General features: G+C 46.2%; 1 protein-coding gene across 2 annotated transcripts in view; it reads right to left on the bottom strand.

Annotated features, from left to right (window-relative positions):
• The window catches only part of LOC119459262 (epoxide hydrolase 2-like), a 110,769-nt gene extending 87,474 nt beyond the window's left edge, over positions 1–23,295 (bottom strand). The window contains exon 1 of one of the 2 annotated variants that reach the window (XM_037721078.2): positions 23,086–23,295. The gene's annotated coding sequence lies outside the window, so the exon portion shown is untranslated. The remainder of the gene's footprint in view (positions 1–23,085) is intronic. The other variant, XM_049669977.1, reaches the window with a different exon arrangement.
• Positions 23,296–23,956: the final 661 nt, after the last annotated feature.

Here is a 23,956-nt window from a genome sequence, read left to right as displayed (position 1 = left end):
CGCGTGCATGGTTGTGTATGTGCGTGCGTGTGCGTGCGTGTGTGTGTGTGCGTGCGCGCGTGCGCGCGTGCATGCGTGTGTGTGTGTGCGCGTGTGTGGGCGTGTGCGTGCGTGCGCGCGTATGTGCGTGTCCGTGCGTGCGCGTGCATGGTTGTGTATGTGCGTGCGTGTGTGTGTGTGCGTGTGCACCTGCGTGCGCGCGCGTGCGCGCGCGTGCATGCGTGTCTGTGTGTGTGTGTGTGCGCGCGCGTGTGTGGGCGTGTGCGTGCCTGCGCGCGTGTGTATGTGCGTGTCTGTGCATGCGCGTGCATGGTTTAGTATGTGCGTGCTTGTGTTTATGCGTGCGTGCGTGTGCGTGCGTGTGTGTATGCGTGTGTGTGTGCGTGCGTGCGCGTGCATGCGTGTGTGTGCGTGTGTGTGCGTGCGCGCGTGTGTATGTGCGTGTCTGTGCGTGCGCGTGCATGGTTGTGTATGTGCGTGCGAGCGTGCGTGTGTGTGTGTGAGTGCGTGTGTGTGTATGTGTGTGTGTGCGTTCGTGCGCGTGCATGCTTGTGTGGTGTGTTCGCGTGCGTGATTCTAGATTTACTTCAAATGAAGCTCGCGATTCAAATACTTTTATATGCGTCGCAGTTCACGAAGGAGGTACGGTACGAGTGCAACGGAAGGTCAATCCTCGTCACTCTGATCGTGAGAGTTAGAGATTAAGAAGCGCAGTGCTGAGTCAGTCGGGCATATTATTTTTTTTATATATTTTTTTACGTGTACTCCGAAACATGTGGACTCAGTAGAAGTGCCTACCGAAGTGAAGAAGACGAGCTGAGGGCAGGTGGCACGGGAGCTGGAAGAAAAAAGAACAGAAAACGACAAAAAAGAAGTGCTGCGTGGGGAACGTGCGGAGGAGCTCGAGCGGCGAAGCCACGGTGGCAGCAGATCGGGTGCGACGCTCGGGAAGAAGAGCTCGGGCCGTGGTTCCTGCTGCGTCCGAGTGACCAAGGCGTGCCTACCCGGGCCAGATGCGGAGGCCTGTTCCGGGACCAAGGACGAGGCCTGCTGAGCGGCTCCTGCCAGGGCGCAGTTGCTGAGGGCTGTTCTTGGTCGAGGCCTACCGAGGTGCTGTCCGCGTGGGCCGACCCTGGGTCGCGGTCCTCGTGAGTTGCGGACGGACAACGCAGTGGTGTCCTCAACTTAGCCAGGCGCCGCACACGGTAGCGCAGCCGTGTGCCGGCGGCGGTTCCAGCAGCATAATAGTCCGTGTTTTAATAGGGTATATTGACAACGAAAATCGGGTTTGAAAACTTTGTCGCACATTTGGAATAATACGCACAAAAACTCGCAAAGCTTGCGATACATGAAAATGACAATACTTTCTTTCAAGCAAGCGTTTCATTCACGGCTACGATCTGCCGATGAACCTGTTCCAAGCTAATTCTGACGTCCTAGAACATTTTATGGTACGTTCGATTAGAATCTGTCACCATCGCCTGAACGGCTCGAGTGCAATCGGGATTCGGTAACAGCACAAGACCTTGAAATCAGGTTGTCGTTCACTGGCAACACCACGCCGCTAATGTCTTACTATTTGTACAGCGCATAAAAGTCGCTTAAAAGTTTTTTCAATCGAAGCCGGTTGGGCCACCTAATGGCAGATTTCTCAGTAAGAAGAATTCTATGCGCGTCGTCTGCTGACACACGGAGCCGCCAACTGACTTTGAGATTGTTTAATTTTTGTACGTGCCTTGATTTCGGTTAGAAAACACTCTCAGATGTTCAAGTTTGGATACTGTAACTGTTACGACAAAATAGAATGTAAATGAAATCGACAAGAAGCTGGGCTTTCAGCCGCAATGTCACCAGAGAAGAAAAAATATCGCCGCCGCTCGTGGCGACCGCTCGGCTACGTGGCCTTTCTTTACTATGTCGCCCCTAACGGCAGGCGCTGGCTCTATATTAAACTAAGGCGGGAGTTTCGTGACCACAAAAAAGCTATTAAGGGACTAAGATCTAGCCAAGCAAAATTAGGTCTACTTAAGCTTAGTCAATCATCGATAGCCAATCGATAGCCAATCAATAGCTAATTGATAATTGATTAACAATAAATTAATTCCGGAAAATGCTGGGGATGACTTGGTAGTACTTAGCTTAGCCCAAATACGTAGCCGATACCTTGCGATAGCCAATCGATAGCGAATCAATCGCTAATTGATGTTTAGTTATCATCATCATCATCATTAGCCTATATTCATGTCCACTACAGGACGAAGGCCTCTCCCTGCGATCTCCAATTACCCTTATCTTGCGCTAGCTGATTTCAACTTGCGCCTGCAAATTTCCTAACTGCATCACCGCCCTCCCCCCCCCCCCCCCCCCCCCCCTTAGTTTCCTGCCGTCCTCGACTGCGCTTCCCTTCTCTTGATATCCATTCTGTAACTCTAATGGTCCACCGGTTAGCCATCCTACGCATTACATGGCCGACCCAGCTCCATTTCTTCCTCTTAATGCCAACTAGAATATCGGTTATCCCTGTTTGCTCTCCGATCCACACCACTCTCTTCCTGTCACTTAAAGTTGGGCCTAACATTTTTCGTTCCATTGCTCTTTGTGCGGTCCTTAACTTGTTCTCGAGCTTCTTTGTTAACCTCCAAGTTTCTGCCCCGTATGTTAGCGCCGGTAAAATGCAATGATTGCACACTTTTCTTTTCAACGATAGTGGTAAGCTCCCAGTCAGGACTTTGTAATGCCTGCCGTATGCATTCCCACCCAAGTTTACTCTTCTATAAATGTTTTTCTCCTGATCAGGGTCCCATGTGATTAACTCAGCTAGATAAACATACTCCTTTACAGACTCTAGAGGCTGACTGGCGATCCTGAATTCTTGTTTCCTTGGTCAGGGTATTGAACATTGTCATTGTGTTCTGTACATTATTCTTCAACCACAGTCTCACACTTTTTCGGTTAAGGTCCTCAACAATTTGTTGCAATTTGTCCCCATTGTTGCTGAATAGAACAATGTCATCTGTAAACCGAAGGTTACTGAGAAATTCGCCGTTGATCTTCACTTCTAAGCCTTTCCAGTTTAAGAGCTTGAATACTTCTTTTAAGCATGCAGTGAGTAGCATTGGGGAGATTGTGTCTCCTTGCCTGACCCCTTTCTTGACAGGTAACTTTCTCCTTTTCTTGTGGAGAACCAAGGTAGCTGTGGAATCCTTAGATATTTGCTAAGATATTCACGTATGGCTCCTGTAGTCCTTGATTACGCTATGCCTCTATGACTGCTGGTATCTTTACTGAATCAAATGCCTTTTCATAATCTATGAATCTGAATGTATGAATCTATGATAATCGATCAATAATCAATAAATTGCGGAAAATGCTGGGGATGACTTGGCAGTGCTTAGCCTAGCCCAAAAGCCAGAACTAGCTAGGTGCCCATCAGCTCCGCTGTCTCTTTAGCATTGCACCTCCAGTGCAAGCTACGCTAATTTGTTCGTTAAAGCTTCTCAGACATAAATATTAAATGTAGGAAACAATACCAGAAACCTGAAAATTAGGTTGTTTTTTTGGCGCGGCTGTGCAAACCTCCAGGATCGGCCCATGTAGAAGGCCCCGTTTCTACGAGGAAGTAGTAGTAGTAGTGATTTTATTGAAGATAAAAAGACGCCTTCCTGCATGGCATTCCCCAAAAGCGTTTCCCAGTAAACATTACTCTTACATAAGCTGCAGTTACCGGGGAGCGTGAGAAGCAGTCAGGGATCTTCGAGTGCTATCGCGCTCCACTCTTAAAGGCGAAGCTTAAGCGTCCGCACAGTTTTCGTCATCGTCGAAACAGGTTATGTACGGGGCGTGTACCGCAGCGCGACTTCTCTTTCGTGCTTCCCTATGAGCATTCAGTGCATTTCTAGCAAACCTGCGCGCCGTTGCGTGGCGCGCCTGTGCGTGCAAATGCTTAGACAGAGTGAGAGTGATCAAGAGAAGGAAATGACGCTTGATTCTTCGACTCCTGAGGGAACACGGCGAAGCATCCTCAAACGTTTAGAAACGTTTCGTGCAGCAACCGGGCTTCTCTCTCGCGCTGCTTTCTGGACACGCGGCACCTTCTAGTGGCGCCGCCAAGCTGTCCGCGGGTGGCCTCCGAGACTACAAGCGTGGCGGGTCGGTGCCTGCGATGCACACAATTGCTGTCTTGCTTACCGCACACCTAGTTGCATATACTTAGTGACCCAAGTTGGTGAAAGATTCACTGAAGAGTGGCACATACCCCGTGCACTTATGGCACAGCTCGCTAGAGCGTTGACATGAAAGACGCTCACTGAAAAGTGGCATATTTCCAGTACATTAGCGGCGCAGCTTGCTGATGCATCGTGCTGCTGTCCTTGAGGAGCCATTGTTACGTGGGTTCGAGTCCGCTCAGCGCCGGAGAAATTTAAGGGATTTTTTATATCGAAGCTGTACTACCTCTGCCTCCAATGCATCTGTCGTGTCCATGGACAAAAATAAACTTTTCAAGCAAAGCTTGTATTGCCTCACAAGTGTCGGTGGTGGTTGCGGTGGTGTCACGCTATCGAAAACCTGTCGAAAATTGGCGTCTCGCTCACTTGGCTTATACCAAATTTGGCATGGAAGGGTACGAATGCATGAATAACATGACTAACGTGAATGATATGTCATGACATCAATAACATCACGTGCTCATTCGTTAAGTCATGATTGCCGATAATAAAATCACGTATGGCGCATACCAGCTTTGGTTATGCGGGTATGAGCCCGGAATATGCGGGCATGAGCCAGGGATAAGAAAGAAGGAAAGAAAGAGAAAATTAAGGAAAGAAAGAAATCACGTGTGGCTCATACCGGGGCCGCACATTTCAGCCCCGCTGGTTTACCATCTGTACGGGGTGCATGGACGGTGAACGTGACGCGCACGACCACTCACGATCGTTTGGTGTGTCGCGGGGAGGGAAAGGGAAAGAAAGGGGGTTGGCACGTGCTCCGCCGGGCTTCCCTCGCCTCAGATCAGTTTCGGTGCCCGGATAGGAAGGCCACGCGTGGTGCGTTCCGCCGAGGAGTAGGCTACGTTTGAGCAACGGCGCCACAACCTCGCTCTGGATAGGGCTCGTCGTCGACGTGCCCATTCTAGCGTGAGGGCTTCCGAAGCCCAGGCGAAACGTCAGCGAAGAGCCACAGACCCCGAGTTGTGGGTGCGCGATGTTGAGGCCAAATGTCAGCGAAGATCCGCCGACCCTGAGTTAGGGCAAACGAAGCGGAACGCCAGCGACAGCGTCCTCTTGCCCTCCAGGATCCCGACAACGGTGGTGTACGCCTCGTAACCAAGGGAAAGAATTAGGTCAGGTACACACACGACAAGCTTTGCTTACCCCGATTTACTCGACAGGGGAAGGGCTGGTGATTTTTCGTGGGTAGATCCCGTAGGTATTGCAATCGTAGGCTAAAATACAAGCGAGACGTGTGCATATGCTTTCAAATCACACATACAGATCATGAGCCAGAAGAAAGGGGACCGGGGGGCCCGATTTGTATTAATCATATAAGAAGCCAACAAACAAACAAACCAAAGACAACATAGGGGAAATTACTTATACTTGCTAATTGAATTAAAGAAATGATAAATTAATGGAAATGGATGAAAAGACAACTGGCTGCCGGTGGGGAACGAACCCACGTCTTCGCATTACGCGTGCGATGCTCTCACCATTGAGCTACCGCGGCGCCGTTTTCCCATCCACTTTCTGGGGTATATCTGTCTTACAACTAGAACTAACCCTGGGAGTGTTAGCCAGCCCCACCACTCACAAACCTAGGCGGCGGAAGTGCAACATCCTTTCTGCCGCAGGTGTCACGAGCACGTGATCTTTTTTGGTGAGGGCATAAACCCACACATGCTACCTAAAGGCATCAATGTTGCCGGATTCGAGTCCTTGTTATGTAATAAACGAGAAGAAAGGGAACCGAGGGGCCGATTTTTATTCATCATATCATAAGAAGCCAACAAACAACGACAGCAAGGAAAACAGAGAAATAACTTGTACTTACTAATTGAATTAAAGAAATGATAAATTAATGGAAATGAAAATGAATGAAAAAACAACTGGCCGCAGGTGGGGAACGAACCCACGTCTTCGCATTACGCGTGCGATGCTCTCACCATTGAGCTTCCGCGGCGCCGTTTACCCATCCACTTTTCGGGGTGTTTATGTTTTGCAATTAACTAACCCAGGGAGTCGCCCAAAAAGATCACGTACTTGTGACGCCTGCGGCAGAAAGGATGTTCCACATCCGCCGCCTAGGTTTGTGAGTGGTGGCGCTGGCTAACACTCCCAGGGTAAGTTCTAGTTGTAAGACACAGTAATTTCCCCTATGTTGTCCTTAGTTTCCTTGTTTGTTGGCTTCTTATATGATACATACAGTGCATGCCACATAGGTCGTTTCTATAAAGAAACGTATAAAATACGTCACGTGTAAACATGATAGATGATAAGGTGGCCGTTAACAATGGGAAGCACAGAATGCCTGATAACGACTTCCGCGTGTAAGGGGACACTGACGTCAATACCCATGTAAAATAAAAACTGAAGTGCAAGTTTGTGACAGCACAGTTTGTAACGCACAACGTGACGTTACAACATTGAATGTATATAAAGACGGCCTACCTAGTAAAGCAGTGTATTTGTATTGTGAAAGCGCTGAGCGAAGGTCACGAGCACACGAGGAGCGGCGAAGATAACAGACGGCAACGTGAACAACAGCGGCGTGCTCGTGCCATTGATGAGCATCGTGTCCAGGACGCCCAGCGGAAGCGCCAAGCGCGGCCAAGCGACGAAAGTACAATGCAAACAATCGTTTCAAGGACGCCTGCGGCGAAAGGATGTTCCACATCCGCCGCCTAGGTTTGTGAGTGGGGCGCAGGCTAACACTCCCAGAGGAAGTCTCTAGTTGTAAGACACAATTTGCCACTTGCCATAGGCCATATGAATAATTTTAAGCCACGTCGTAATGGGTAATCGTTCTAGGTGTCGTTTACAGCTTCGCTGTCCAACCCCCTTCCCAGCGCGGAATGGAGCCCAATTTTTTTCGTCATTGTAGAGCGGCACATTCCCAGTGGCACATACTTAATTACGCAAGTTGGCATCGAATACACACAGCGAAGAGTGGCACACACCCAGTGCTCTTCTTTCTTGAAGATTTTCTTCAAATGCGGTACCTACCCAGTCCCGTATGTACTGTGACCCACGTCGGTATCAATGATGTTCGATGAAGAGCGGTATGTATGTACACTTTACTCCATACGCAGTGACCCAAGTTGGTTCAGGGGATCTTTTCGAACCCTATTGCCTCAGCGAAGTGGCCCGATGCGCTACCAAATCGACTACTGACTGCCTAGTGACCCAGGTTGGCGGCAAAAGTTTGCAGACAAACATAGATAGATAGATAGATAGATAGATAGATAGATAGATAGATAGATAGATAGATAGATAGATAGACACATATATCGCCCTCGGAAAGTACGTGAAGTACCCTATGAATGCTGACGCATAAAAAAACATATAAAGGTAATTTGTAGGTGTACCAGAAGCATAGGCTTATTGTTCTGAAAAATGTCTCTAAGACAACTAAGCCACAGTAAAATAGAAAGACCGACTTTCTGATACACCAAAAAGAGGAGGGACATGACACCAAGATATCTTGTAGGTATGATGCATTAAACGGGACGTCATATTTTGGCACAGCCATGCCGTCTTAGAAAATGTGGATTTTTTTTCACGACCACCTGATGTGGTCTCACCTATCAACACGACAGGAAATAGCAGGAAGACCGAGACGATGCCGTCAACACTCTGAAATATTAGAATACCAAAATACTTGACATTCATAGCAGACAAGGCTATAGAACTACACCCCCGGAAAATTGGCTCGAAGGATTCCATCAGCGTTCAATTAAGTCCCGGACGAGTTCCATACACTGGAATGAGAGGGCACGCGTGCCCTTCAATACCTTGAGGTGGAATATAATCACCTGTGATTGAGTCAAGTTCATGTAGGCATCCACTTAGATTTAATTTCTGCCCCTCAAAAGTACCAAAAACGCCATTGTAGTACCTAGCCTGAGTTCAGTACTTCAAACATCATTGTGGGAAGACATGTGGTTGATGATCTCCCACATATTTATTTCTTCGTCGGTCGAGTGCAGACGAAATCGCTGAACGCACTCTGGCCCGATCGTTCCTTGTTCCGAGCTATGGCTCGAGCACGTGGCGCGAGGAGCCGCGTGCCTTGGCGCCACTTCTTTGTAGTCGGTTCAACGCCGATGACTTGCCATAATCATAATTGCATGCTGTGTAGCAAAAGTTTTATGAAGAAGTTGAAGAGATAGAAACTTCAGGCTACACATCTGAGTTAATTGCTCAATTTCCTGGCAAGTTCTTAAGGCAGATGAAGCAAGGTGATGCGCAGGCGAAGGCAAGAGGCATGAGAAGGCTCATCTCGTGCTCATCGCACGCCGCACGGTTAAAAAAAAGTGGCCAATCGTTATGGTGTCTGAGTAGGCATCAGAGCTCCAATCAAGCTAAGGCACATTTGTGCGATAGTGGACAGGAAGAATGATCGAGGTGCTAGGAACGACGGTGACTTGTATTGACCCTTTTCGCGGAGCAGTTTGTTCTAGAGAAACGAGATGGCGCTTACGGCGGCGTGCCATACGTCTCCTCAGTGACCGCGCACGAATACGAAACCATTACCGCTTTTACTATGCTTCTGTGCGATCAGCTGTCGTAAATGCAACTGAGTTTTCGCTGACACACTGGGCTCCAATCATGATAGATTGAATCATGTCGATTGAAGACGTGTGCAGTAGTTGGCTGCAGAAATAGTGACTGGCATGTTAAGGAATGGAATTAATCGGTGTGGCCAAGTTCGCGGGACCGCTGCTGCAACTGTCCGAACGTGTTAGCGGCACTTCGAGATGTACGGCTTTCCTCGAGGATACAGAAATTTGCTCATCCGCCAGCATTGTATCGCTAACCTTCAAAGAAAGGGCTTCAGCAACAGAACGTTGGCAACAGTGAGTACCACTCGTTAAACAATGACAAAGGGAGTAGCGCCGCTTCCTGTGATAGTAAGTTTCGCGCACGTTATCTATACACATCTGTCCCAAATGGCAGGAAAACTTACGCCCACTCTATCGCCGACGTATCAAGAATAAGTGAATGGGCGCACACTTGAATATATGCGCACAATAAGTGACGGTACTGCACCGATAGCGCGCGAATGGTCGAAGCTGAATGTTTCGTGACGGTCCACAAGAGTAAGCAAGTTACTAGCGATAATCCGCATTTGCTACAAGGTATTAGAATGTGCAGAACAGCTACGTTTCAAGCCTTGTGCACAGCAAGGACGAATCTGATGGAATTGAGCACACCCACGAGCAACTAGGCCGAGAGAGAGAACGAACTTTAATGAAAAGAATGGCTCAATGGCCTAAGAAGGGGTAAGGGTCAATGGCGGGGTTCACAAGGAAAAAAAAACACTACACATTCACAACCTGCCTGTCAAGCCGGCCTCGCACACAAACTCCCATAAGGAGATGATAGTTCGTCGGGCATCGGCCTGAGGGGGCGGCGTGGTCCATGCCTCCAGTGAGGTAATACCGCGTCCCTTGTGTTTGTCTCTTACTGCCGCGAGACCGGGACAGTCCCACAATAGATGCCTGATTGTCGGTCGAGCACCGATGTCACACGTACTTCACGTCACTGATGATGACATCACGCTCACCTTGGTCTCTTTCTGCTCCTCATTGTCCAAACGTTGCCTCTGATGGCCTCGCGTCTTCCTTGAAGCGGCGTACGCGCGCCACTTAGCCAGGACGTCTTCGGTGAGTGCTGCGCCCGTCCTGGCCTTATGCACCAGGATTTGCGCGCCCCGAGGAAGCCCCTTGGGCAAAGGGTGGGCATTGTGCGGTACCTTCGTCTTCAGCTCCCGTTTGACTTGCACTTAAGTCGCTCGCGCTCCTCCTCCGGATCCAGACGCACAGGAGTGAGAGGGACTGGGCCCAGGGGAGATGAGCGGAAAAATAACAGCTCGCTCGCTGCACTGTGGGCCGCACCGTTGCCGATGCTGCCCGAGTGCCCCGGGACCCAGTCCACTCGCACACCCATGGCGTAATCCCCATGAAGGGATGCGCATGCGACCTTAATATCATGCGCCCACGTGCCTACTCTGGGCGTCGCCGTGAGTGCCTTTAGGGCATCTAAAGAGTCGGTGAATATCGTGAACACTTTGCCCCTGTGGTCTTCCGTAATATTTCCCGCCTTTTCCTTGAGCTTCTCTATGGCAAATAGGATGGCCTGCAGTTCGATTAGGAAGAAAATGATCAGATAGTGACCGCACCGAGGAACCTTACTGAGTCAGAAACATGACTAGCCGCTGCTTCAAAAAATTTGCCAAATAAACAACGAAGACTAGAACACCATTATCTTGACTCAATTCATGAGCGGAAAGTTTGGATAGCTTTGAATACATATTTAGCCCCGCTTTTTGATCAAGCACCATATACGCTGCTCGCGCCTAATAGGCCCGCGTTCCAAGAGAACTGCAGCGTCTGAGCTCGCCGGGGACGGCACCGCCCGCCAGGATTTTGTAAAGTGTTCGCTGAAAATAAACGGGGGCTTCATTGTTTGGGGCTTGGATGGTTATTTTTTGTGTTCTTCCTTCAGTGCGTCTGTCCGGACACGGTGGCAGCAACGCTACATGGTGTCAAGTTTCCAACTAATGTCAGGAGAGTAGCCTCACCCTGTGCTTCTTCTTGGCTTTGGATATCTCTACAAAGAGGCACGACAACGCCAACATGTCTGTTGACGAGTCAAGACCGCTTCCCTCTGAAATGTTCTCAATCCAGCCGCCATCAAATTTCAACTTCGCAAGAAAGTCCGAAGGGCCAGCATGGTCGCAAAAGTTCTACGACTACCGTTTGTTTCGAGATTGAACGAGCGCAGCGAGGAAGCCCAAGTCCACACTCTGCTGTACACAATGGAAAGACAAGCGAGGACGATATTCCAAACATTCGGCTTGCCGGAAGACGACGCCAAGAAGTACGAGGTCATCAAAGACAAGTTTGACAAGCACTTCGTGGCTGCTCGCAACGTCGCTTACGAAAGCGCTTGCTTTCACCGCAGAATCCAGAATCCAGGCGAATCCGTCGACAACTTCGTCACCGCTCTGCACACGCTTTCAGACAGGTGCGACTTCGGCACCTGTCGCGAATCATTCTTCACCACCGCTTTGTCGTTGGCCTCAGGGTCGCGAAGCTCTCCGAAACGCTGCAAATGAACGCCGACCTCACGCTGGCAAGCGCCTTCGCCAATGCCCGTCTCAAAGAGACAGTCCACGAGCAACAGCAACAGCTACGGAACAACACTGGTTCGTCCGTTGCGACAGTGGAAAGAGACGTGGACGCTATCGAAAAGAAGAATACGTGCCTCTTCACAACCTCTTCGAAAGGAGCACCGTCACACATCACGTGATGGTATATCAATAAGGAGGGCACAAAACTGGATCCAAAGCAATTTGATGGCCTTATAACCTAGAACCACCTCCTGACGTAAGCGGTGGGCGCCGACTTCTTGGAAGGGCTAATCACCTAGCCAGGTTTATTCCTAATATGTCACTGATAAGCACACCGCTGTGCGAACTTTTGGAAGAGGGTCGCGAATGGACATGGGGTAAACCTCAAAAAGAGGCTCTGAGTACCATCAAAGAATTGATATGTTATAATCGTTGCATAGCAAAATACGACCCAAAGCACCTGTCAGTAGTTTCCTATGATACATCTTCATTTGACCTCGGTGGTGGGGAGCGCCGTCCAGTGGCGTTTGCCTCCAGGTCATTATCACAAACAGAGTATCCGTACGCACAGATCGAGAAGCAAGCTCTAGCCCCAGCATAGGAATTAGAGAGGTTTGAGGGGTATGTCAGAGGACTCGAAGTAAAGTTAGAGACTGACCACAAACCACTCGCAACGCTGTTGGGCAAAGCACCGCTTGATTTGCTTGTTCCGCGTACTCAGCGCTTCCGAATGAGGCTAATGCGTTTCATGTTTAAGGTTGAGTACGTGCCCGGCAAAAATCTTGTCTTGGCAGACACTTTGTCAAGAGCTCCGTTCCGATCCAGCCAGAGAAATCCTCAATCATTGTCTGTATCCGAAGTCGAGCGCTTTGCACACGGTTGCGTTGATACTCTTGCTGAAGTTAGCGGCTTTGAGAAGGTGAAGCAGGCTCAAGCAGAAGATACCGCCTGCCAAACCTTGGTGCGCTTCTGTCGGAACGGGTGGCCGCGATATCGCTCTCTCCAAGTCTGTATGCAACAATATTGGCAATCGAGGGCGATAATCTCAGTTTTTAATGGGGTTTGATGAAAGACATGCGCCTCGTCATACCACAGTGTGAAAGGCCGAAGTCTTGAGTCTCCTACATGTTGGTCACCAGTGCATCACTAAATGTCGAGCGCATGAGCGCGACATTGCGATGACGAGGGATGTATAGAGAAGTAATTGTGACGAGTTTATTAAACAGCCCGGCTCTCACTGCAACTGTCTCAGGGGGCGTTTGCAGCTGTAAATGCTGGCAGGCGGCATCTTTACCTTCTATTATGGCCACACCACCCGACGAGGCGAGAGTATCGTTGCGGTCTCTGCTGTAAATGGCATATTGTCGGCGAAAGTTAGCGTGTGAGGGATTGAGGTGCGTCTGTTGAACACACCGCACCCTTGTATTTAGCTTATGTGGGAGTTCCTTAGTGTCATTAAGATTGTGTATAACGTAATGTAATAGTCATTCATCCTAATTACGCTTAGATAATCTTTTTACTCGTGAATATTCATGATTAGCATTAATCAAGTTATTGTTAATCAATCGAAATGAAGTTTACGTCAGGCTAATTATCCTCAATTAATTCCGATTAGCCTCAATCAATTTATTGCTATTCAATCTATTTTATACCTAATTATTCTTAAGTACCCTTAATTAGACTTGATTAGACTAATTAAGGGTACTTAATAAAGTGGCCTACTTACTTTATATGCCGACTGTTACTGTAGGTGTTCTAGTCATAATCATAAATATTCTAATATTTCTCAAATTCTCATATATATCTGCATATGACCCCATGAATAACTTTGTAGCCCATCGTGACACGCGTTACAGACAGACATTTTTCCGAGGGAAATGGCCGTAAAATGCTCACGCTATAAAAAATCCGACAGAACCCATCTCAGGATGAATGTTGACGTTAATGCGATTAGCACTGAAGCAATGCATCGACATACCCTACTGCAACCGCCGAAACGCGTCATTTATCAAGCGTGTATGCAGCCAGGCTGCTCTCGCACTCACCACGGGCGCTCTAACTTAGAACCACCGCAGCGAAGTCCCCGCATGGACCGTGTGTGAATATGCGTATAGGTGGCGGTCCCACTCCGGCGGCACGCGCCCCCCGTTTTCAGTACTTTTGGAGCAACCGTGGCGGCTCTTCTAGTTAAGATATAAAGTGGTGGTATATACCATAAAGAAGCTTAATCCTTGTAGATTCCAACTTTATATAATACAAAGAAATTGAATATTGTGATTTGGAAATAAATGTTCAAGAACAAGCATGAGATACATGGGTTTTGCGAACTGTGTCTCAGTTGTGACCATATTTAGAAGAAACTACCGCATTTACTGAATTGCGGCTTACTCTGTAGCTTTAGAACATATTTTATCTAATTCCTAGATGCAGCAAAATAATTTTGAGTTTTAACTTTTTGGACAATTTGCTTTTGAAGATTGCGAAATATCGCAAACTTCTGTTGTAAATAGCCCGGCAACTACACGCTCAAGGAAGCTAAATTTTAAAGAACTTAGAGTTAAAAGAATATCCATCTAGGACGCAAAATTTCATTCATCTAGCTTTATTAGTTATAAACCACAGCTTCGTAGCTTCAGCACCTTCCTGCAAAAATGCGCAAAAGAAAGCCCAGAATTCTAAATGTTGCTTAATTTCGGCCACATTATTAGGAAAACTAATAAAGGTACATGAATGAAATTTTGCGTCCTAGATGGAAATTTCTTGGTCTCTAACTTATCCAAAATTTAGTTTCCTTCAGTGTGTAGTTGCCGAGATGTTCACAACAGAAGTTTGCGATATTTGGAAATCTTCAAAAGGCAAATTATCCAAATAGTAAAAACTCAAAATTTTTTTGCTGCGTCCACGAATTAGATAAATATGTTCTAAAGCTACAGAGCAAGCCGCAATGCAGTACGTGCGGTAGTTTCTTCTAAATATCGGTCACAACTGAGACACAGCTCGCAAAACCCATGTATCTCATGCTTGTTCTCGAACATTTATTTCTAAATCACAATAATCAATTTTTATATTATATATAGTTGGAATCTACAAGAATTAAACTTTCTATGGTATTTACGACAACTTTATATCCTAAGTAGAACAGCCGCCATGGTTGCTCCAAAAGTACTGAAAACGGGGCGCTCGTGCCGTCGGAGTGGGATCGCCACCTTAAGGGCTCCGTGTCCCAGAAAATTCGCTGTCGGCATCCCGTGGGCGAAAATTTCCATATATCGTCCTAAGACCCAAATACAGCCATGGAACATAATCGCTCTTCAAGGTGGTTTTTATTGTTTAATGGTATGTTATGAACGTGAATAAATATTTTCGAAATTTAGATACCATGGTTAGATCCCAAAAGCTGCATCTCTATGTGCGCGAAAAAAAATATGTCCTCATGTTTGCTATTGTAAAAACTGCATTTCATTGCCTAAATGCAGAGATGGAGTTGCAAATAATTGTGGTACATTGACATGTGGCTGCTGCGCCCAATATTTTCACGCAATCTCAGTGATCTCGAAATATACCTCAAGGTTCCTTTCCGCCGTCTGGGACGACACAGAGGTTTAGATCAATTTAGTCTCAAATTTCTCGAAAGAGGATGTACAAGAATATGATAATATGAGCTGCCACAGGCCTTCCTGTGCCATGCTTCTATTTTGGATCACGCCCCAAGTACGTACTCTGTCGCTACCAGCTACGACAATCATCTTTCGCGGCTCTCTGCGTGGAAAGCTGCCACTTTGAATGAACCTGCCCATGCGATTCCGGTGACGGCTACTGCGGCAATGATTACGGTCAGCACCTGCCACTTAAGCTCAGTCGCCATCGAGCCATCCCGTGGGCACGGCAGGAGCTCCACATTGAAGCCGCCTGAACTTTTTAGCCTGTTTTTACTGGTTAGTAATAACGGCAAAGTTAGAAGTGATGATGGATTCATCATTTTCTGCCGTGCCCCCGCCCCAGTATGTGCTGATTTAATGCTGGAGTGTATTTCATTGTTGTTGATGCTCGCCGGGGATGTTGAGCGATACCCTGGGCCTGAAACTGTCGGGCAAATGTTCAGTGAACTCACGAAAGGACAGAAAGAAATAATCGAAGATATCAGGCAAATTAAAGAAAATCACAGTTCTCTTTTCCCATAACTGGAAAAAGTCAATGAAAATACGGGAAAAATCGAGAACACTTCAACAAATATGCACAAATATAAAGAACGACTGGACACATTGGTAAAGGAAATGGGAGCCACTACCCGTTCACAGCAGAAGAAAAAGGTTTAACCGAGTTGGAAGACTGGAGCCGTCGAAATAATCTTTTCGTATTCAGTATACCCGAAACTGTTAGCGAAACAACTGATGATCTTAAGAAGAAGGTGTTGCAAAATGTCTTCCATGAACGCCTTGGTGTCAAAGTTAACACAGTGGAGCGGATACATAGACTTGGACAAAAGCGCGTGGGCAAGTTGCGTCCAGTGATTATTAGGTTTTGTGACTACAAAGAAAAGATGAATTTATTTGGGAGCTGCAAGAAACTAAAGGGCAGCGACTATTCTTTATCAAATGACTATTTCTAGGCGACTTTGCGAAAGCGTAACAGACTGTGCGATAGTGCAAAGCAAGAAAAGTACAGAGGCGCAAAAGTTCGACTCGAACACGATAGAATTTTGATTGACAAAGAGGCATTCGTCTGAGATGACAAAAATCACTGCCGCGCGAAAGCTGAGCGGGCGCTCGCAACTGATAGTAAAACAACGTGACAGTGTAGAACGGAAGAACGGAGTTTTAAGTTAATAAAAGTCAATGCACGCAGTCTCCTGAATAAAACTACTGAACTTGAACATATTATTATACTTTATCAGCCAGATGTTCTCGCAGTTGCAGAGACATGGTTGTGTCCTGAAATTGCTGACAGTGAGATATTACCGCCTACGTATAAAATGATTCAAAAGGATCGTGATTCACGTGGTGGTGGTGTGTCACGTATTTTTAAAGAACAAATCGAATTTGTTCCAGTGAAAGAATGTCCTAACACAGAGAGCATATGGTGCAGGGTAAACCTTGGCGAATCTTACTGTGCCATTGCAGCGGTTTATAGGCCTGCCAACGTCCCTGTCATATTTCTTGAGTTATTTCAAGACTATCTTTCAACTTATGTATCTGCCAATGCAAGAGTAATCATTGCAGGCGATTTCAAGTTGCCGAACGTCCTTTAGGAGCCGCTTGAGGTAGGCACAGTTGATGCTAAACACTGTGAGGCTCTGCTGGACGTTACTTTTAATAATGATCACACACAAATCGTTAAACATGCAACAACGATAAGAACAACTACGGAATCAATACTGTATTTGGTTTTTATAAGCAGTAAAATAACTTAATATGGCGTGTCTGTTAAGGAAGGGCTCTCTGATCATAAGCTTGTCTTAGTTTCCTTAAAACAGCTCAGACCACCAAAACACAAAAAAGGCGAAGTATTTGTGTTACAGATATTTCAAAAGCTGACAATGTAAGCATCTTAGACTATTTGGAAACGTCCTTAGACTCATTTGATGTGGAAGATGACGTCAGTACATTGTCGACTAAGTTTAAACACATTGTCAACTATTGCCTACAAAAGCGTGTTCCTCAAAAAATAAAATAGTCAGAAAGCATAATCCCTGGAGAAATCGTGAGATTATACAAATAAAACGTAAGATAATACGTAGAAAAGGCAAGAGAGAAAAGGATCCCAATGAAATGTCGCACCTTTCTTTGATGCTTAAACAGGAGTTGGTGGCAACGAAAGAGGCATAGTTTTCAGAAAAACTCACTCAATTTATGTAAACTTCCCCACAGCATTTCTTCCATCACCTTTCACCGTCATATGAAAAAATGAGGTTCATTGAAACGGATGGTTGTTTTATTACTAACCAATCAGAAATCGCGAACAGATGCAATGCTTATTTTCATTCTGTGTTCAGTCTTCCTACTTCACTTCCGAATACCAGTACAGGAAGGTGCGCACTGCCATCTGACATGCCAAGTGTTTTGTCTGAACAAGGTACATTTTCCTTCCTACTAAATTTAGACACGAAAAAGTCGCCTGGCCCTGATTCTGTTCCTAATGAGTTTCAGAGGCAATACGGAGAATGGGTCGCTAAATATTTACTTTTCATATTTAAGGTACCTTTAGTGCAACATTGCTTACCAATTGATTGGCTACACGCTAGGATAGTACCAGTACACAAATATGGAAGCAAGCACATTCCTGATAACTATAGACCTATTTCTATCACTTGCACCTGTTGCGAAATTCCCGAGAACGTCTTGGCACAGTGCTTATCCGAACACCAGTGCTTATCCACCAAACCTAGATCCCAGTCAATATGGTATCACACTGAAGTTATTTACTGTAACCCAACTTCTAGAAACGCTACACGATTTTTAAAGCAATGAATGACAAAGTTCAATTGAATGGAATTTGTTTAGACATGTCAAAGCATTTGACCGTGTTCCATATGAAGAGCTTGTTAATAAGCTGTTTGACCTTGGTGTAAACAGAAATACTGTGTGGTGGATAAAAGCATACCTCACCAATAGAACTCAGTTCATGGAGGTAAATGGCGCAAAATTTGACGTCCTGGGGTACCCTCAGGTGTCCCTGAGGGGTCTGTGCTAGGTCCCGTATTATTTGTATGCTACATCAATGACATTGCAGTTTCTATCCCGCCCAATGTTACAGTATGGCTATTCGCGAATGATTGCTTAATTTTTCTCAAAGCAAGAAGAGCAATTCGCACTAAATTCTGCATTAAACAATTATGGGGCTTTACGTGCCAAAACCACGATCTGATTATGAGGCACGCCGTAACAGGAGACTCTGGAAATTTAGACCACCTGGGGTTCTTTAACGTGCACCTAAATCGAAGTACGCGGGTGTTTTCGCATTTCGCCCCCATCGAAATGCGGCCGCCGTGGCTGGGATTCGATCCCGCGACCTCGTGCTCAGCAGCCCAACACCGTCGCCACTGAGCAACCACGGCGGGCAAATTCTGCATTGAACACTATTGTCAAATGGTGCACAGCATACAAAATGAAAATTATTTATGCAAAAGCTTCATGTATTACAATTACAAACAAAACCAAAAATGCTTTATCCTTTGATTATGAAATCAACCGGCAGTTTATAACACGAATCAACCATTTCCAATATTTAGGCATCACTATATCTTCAAAGCTAAACTAGCAAATAACGCATCAATAACATATGCTCAAAAGCCGAATCGAAGTTGTGGTTCATCAGAAGAAAACTAAAGCTTGCTTCCACAAAAGCAAAAGCAACTGCCTATCTCACGCTGGTACGTCCAACATTGGAATATGCGAGCGTCGTATGGGATCCGGATCAGACAAACCAAGTTGATAAGATTGAAAATTTTCAGAGAAGGGCGGCTAGGTTCATTCTATCTAGATATAAATTTACAGATTCAGTAACTGACATGCTCCGTTAGCTAAACTTACCTTCACTTTCGAACCCAAGAAAGGTCGCCAGGCTAAAGTTTCTTTATCTGTTGCGCAATAATCACTTCATCCTAAACAAAAGCCTCTACTGGAAGCAGCCTTCCTCGCGAGCTGTGCGAACTTCACACAAAGATCAAATTACACCCATGACTGCCCGAATTAACTCCTTTAAGTACACTTTCTTTCCAGCTTCCATAGAAGCCCATACGTTCAAAACATGGTTGCTTACCGGCGGTTCATGGGGCTTAGCGCCATCTGTGTGAGGAGGGAACACTTCCGGCGGAAGAAAAAATAATTTGACGTCATATCCGTCAAAAAAAGAAGTGACGTCATTTTGTTCTCATAGGCGCGAAATTTGTTTTCGGAGGCCTGCCATTAGAGCTGTATATTTAAATGCCCCGCTATTCGACTTCATGGGCGTTCCGAGTTTTCAGCGCGAAAAGCGATGCAGGAAAAGGTCAGCCGTACGGGTGTCGAAATCGCATCGCTGCACAGAACAAACTTTCTTTGGAGGCCGACGAACGCTTTGGGCGTAGATTGCGTAGAGTGCTCGTCCATTCGTCGGACGCCAAGCCCGTCGGCCAGCGCTGTTGCACGAAAACAACTATAGTAAACAAGTATCTGACGGTCGCAACTCACTACTTTTGAATGCGCAGGTTAGGAAACAATAAAACGACCCGCGTCACCTAATTCAGACAAACGTCGACATGCAAAACAGCACAGCATGTGAGGGGGGCGTATTGTAACAGGTGAACTTTACGAGCGCGCCTTTCCACGCACTCCAAGAGCTGCATTGCATTGCAACTGATAGCGGCGTCAACGCCCGCTGCTATCGATGGGCGCTCTCACGGTGGGCCCTGAAAAAAGGTATTCATTGATAATGATCTAGTAAAATACAGTTGTATCTTTTCTCACCATGCGTATATAAAATGAATTAGGAATTTTATTTTCACTGAATGAATCTAACTGCGTCTCGCTTTAATTTAAAAACGCTTTTTTTCTTTCCCAGTCTTTCTTTCCAAGAACAATAGCTAAATACAATGCCCTGCCTCAGGGACCTTTTCCAAGCAGGTAATCTTCTCAATTTCGAACATTGTTTGTCTCGTTACCTATCCGAATAGAAATTCTTGTCATTTTCGTGTGTTTCTTGTCACGTCTTTCGCGCAGATGCCGAGTTTTATTGGTCTGAAACCCAGCCTACTGTTTTGAGTGTTGGTCGGTAAATCTGTTTTATTTGCGGCCTGTATCCACATAGCCGCTAGATAATTGTGTTATGATGGTTGCTTGTTTCTAGTTGGTTGAACTACGTTAGTATAAAAGTTTTTACTTCTGTCTGTGTACATTTGTTCAGTTGTATTGTGTGCATTCACCCTGTAACGGCCTTACGGCTGGCAGTATTAATAATAAAAAGTAAAAAAATAAACAACTTTACAGTTTCACATGGACCGTACTTCATATCCGGAATGAATATTTTGCGTAATCACGTTCTAGTGAATTAAAAAAAGTTGAAGGCAATGTGCAATGTATTGTACAAGGGGTCTTAGGAGGATATATTAAGGTATATGTATATGCCACGCCATGCTATATGAGATGCTATATGCGGGGTATATTGCCACACCATTCTACCACTAAAGTTGCTCATACCTTGTCTTACATTTTTGACAAAGTTAATCCTCGGAATTTCCTGAATAAGCGCCCACAAACAAATGCCATGGAACAGAAACACCGACAGCGCATTGCTTTTATGTTAAATATTAACAGACTGAAATATTAAAAGTGCAAAACAGCAACATAACTGAAGCCTGAAAATGATGTAATTTTGGTGGCGTGACTGTGCACGACCTCCGCGATCGGCCCGTGAAAGAGGTTTGAAACATACCCGATAGGGAAAAGTGGTAGTAATGTAGCTAAGACGTTGGTTTTAATTAAGTCGCATAAATTAGATTGTTCGATGGCAGGATTCAAACAGAGGACACCCAGCTCGTTTTTACTTAGCCTAAGCTTACTTCAATTTATACTACCACTACAGCTACGAGTCTTATACACTTCGTATAATATTCTAACACGTTGCTATCGCATTCATTGCCACGCCCTAATGGTGAAACTGTGATAATTTTGGGGTGGCTATCGCGACGAATTTGGAGTACGGAGCCATGCTTCATTTCTACTCTGTAAGATTAAAGCAAACTGCGTTTTACCCGTCTGCTGCCAGTCATACTTCGCGAAAGCGTTCCTCGTAAGCCCACAAAGCTTGTGATATAGAATACTGACACTCCAAATTCGGTGTCTACTGTCCTTTAAGGCTGCTAATCGCCCTGAACAGCTGGCATCAAAAGCAGCTGAGCGTTGATAGCGAACTGAAGTGAACTAATTTGGATCAGAACATGCAGTGAGCGAGGAGCTATAGAGAAGTGAAGATGATGTCGGTAACAGGCAATTCATGTTGACTACATAGTTGTGAAGGATTTGGCAGTTCGGCGTGTCGCTACATTGTTTCACTGCATGTCGCATTACCGCCCACATTTATCGTGAAATGGGCTCTGCCAGAATGAAATGTCATTAGCATTCTTAGGAAACTTCACGCGCTTTCCTCGGGCTATCTTTGTCTCTCACTGTTTTCCCACCGACTTGGGTGACTATTATTCACTTAGGATAGAGGTGCGTCTCTTGAGCACCCTTCGATTTAGCTTATGTGGGAGTTCCTTAATGTCATCAAGATTGTGTATAACGTGGCCCATTCGATGCGCTACCCATAGTTTAATGGGTAGCGCGTCGTACGGCTGTGCTGAGGGAACACGGTTCAAGCCAACCGTCAGGCGAGCTAGGGTCATTGGGTATGTGCCGCTCTTCAATGAAGCTCTTTATCACCGACTTTGGGTCACTTGATATGGGCCACTCATCGATGCACCTCTTTGGCACCTACTTGAGTCACGTGCTGTGTGCCACTGGCTACGTGTCACTCTTCAATGACAATGAAGATCCTTTTAAATTCTTCTGGTGCTGGGTAGGAATTGAACCAGCGCCATACATATTGGTCGAGACAATCTTGCCGAACACACGTGCTATGCATGGGCTTCCCCCCGGCTCCGTTAGATAGCGCAGCGTGTAGAGAGGGAAGCGCGAGATAAGAGCGTTGCTGCATACACGCAGCTCATGCGTGGCGCGTTTCGCAACTGGCCATTCGGTGCGTCGGTACATTACTTCGATGCCAACAGCATTAACGTAGGCAACCGCCGTGAGATATGTCCTGCCGACATTGCAGAAGTCAGCTAGAGAGAAGCGAGAATGTTGGCACCTTGAGCAGCCAGTGGGAAAAAAAGTAAGGTGGTGAGAGTGGTATCGGAAGGTGCATTGAGTGAGAAACGTTGATCAAAGAAGCAGTGGATATGATGCTTTTAACAGCAAATTGAAAAAGCTGGCTACGCAGAAGCGAAGAATGTTGAAATACTGCGTGTCGCTACATTGCTTTGGGGTTACCCGCATGCGGCGACATTCATCACGTGATGGCTTCTGGCGCAATTTTTGTTAGCATAATGTGGGCGGCCCAAATAAAACGCCGTGTTTGTTTATCGCTTGAGTCTTGATTATCAAAATTTCCTTTTAAAGGCATGACGTTGTATTACTTGAAGTACAGTAGTAGTGTGATGTATATAATTAGCAGATTCCTTTAGAAATAGTTTGACTTCAAATATATTTCGACGGATACGACAGTAAAGGTTTATTAACAAGTGCACACGCTGCTTTCGCCGCATCAAATGGTATATATGTTTTCCAACCGTGCTTTGTGAGATAGAAAATATACTACCCTCCCGACGCGTTTACTCGAGGACATTAGGTTTATCGCCTTCTGCGGGAACTGAACACCATAGCGACGAGGTCTAGGCACCGTCATAAGAGGTTCCTACATCACACTTTCCTTAATCACGCATATAGGCTTCTGCATATTCCTTTTGGACATTCTCCTTGGCACCTTTCTAGCCCAGTTCTGCAACGCGCTCCGTCCTCGGCGAGAGGGTATATATAATGGCCCACTATCGGCCTGAGAGCAGATGACAAAGAAAACTGATGGTGGAAGAATGCTTTGGGACAATAAAACCAGCGAACACCTTCGACACTTCGCTACCATTAAGCGTGGCGTTGGTCGCCAGTGCATACTACTTACACAAGATATATTATGTTGGTGGAAATAGGAGGGACTACTTGCCTGATTTTGCAGAGGAACACATATACGCGAAAGACACGTAACGGGCAAGTGACCACACCAGTAAATAACACGACGAAAGCAGCACAAGTGAAAAGAAAGGCGCTGCGACGGTACAGCTGCTTGCTTCGAAGCGGAGTAGACAGTAAGACCGATCTTCAGCGTGTGCGGAAAGAAGTAGCATTGTGCCTACCGACTACAGCAGGTGACAGCAGCGAATGTGAACATACGGCATTCCTTTTAGGAGCTTGTACGCGCTCAGGAAAACTAACTGTTTTTTTCCTATTATTCCAATTCAATAGCAATAAAAATATAAACGGTGCATAGTGCCGTGCACAGGTTTCTTTGTTTTCGCTTTTTAAAACAGCAATTTTCCCAATTGACAGTAAAATGAAAATCAATGGGAGGACTAGTCAGCATGACGTCACTTGCTACACCGACGTCCAGGGCAGCTGTTGGCGGAAGCATGCAAAGCGGTGTCGTGATTTGTGAAAGCAAGGACAATATAACGCTTTATTTTAAAGGCTCGAGGGATGGAATTACCCATGAACCAAAGTACACATACACAAAGTGCACTTACATGGCCAGCGTGTTGTGGATACACGTGAGTTCTTCCGTTTGTACTTGCCGTATCGTACTCCGGTGGGGCTGCTGCGAACAACTCAGGAAGGTGCTCGCTTTATGCCACTTTGGCTGCCGGTGCATGTTGAAGGGGGAAGAGGGTTAGGACCTAATTCGAACAGCTGCTCGTGTTCGGTGATGCTGGATGAAAGTCTGGGTTGCACGAAGTCAGGAGTGAGGCGCCACACAGCACATTTACAGACGCTGTGAAACAAGCACTTAGGTAAATTGCATTTGCTAAAAAGATGTTGCT

Source organism: Dermacentor silvarum, chromosome 7, assembly GCF_013339745.2.
Source record: "Dermacentor silvarum isolate Dsil-2018 chromosome 7, BIME_Dsil_1.4, whole genome shotgun sequence".
Lineage (NCBI taxonomy): Eukaryota > Metazoa > Arthropoda > Arachnida > Ixodida > Ixodidae > Dermacentor > Dermacentor silvarum.
The sequence above is the reverse complement of the archived record's forward strand: the minus strand, read 5'-3'. Positions and strand labels throughout refer to the sequence as shown.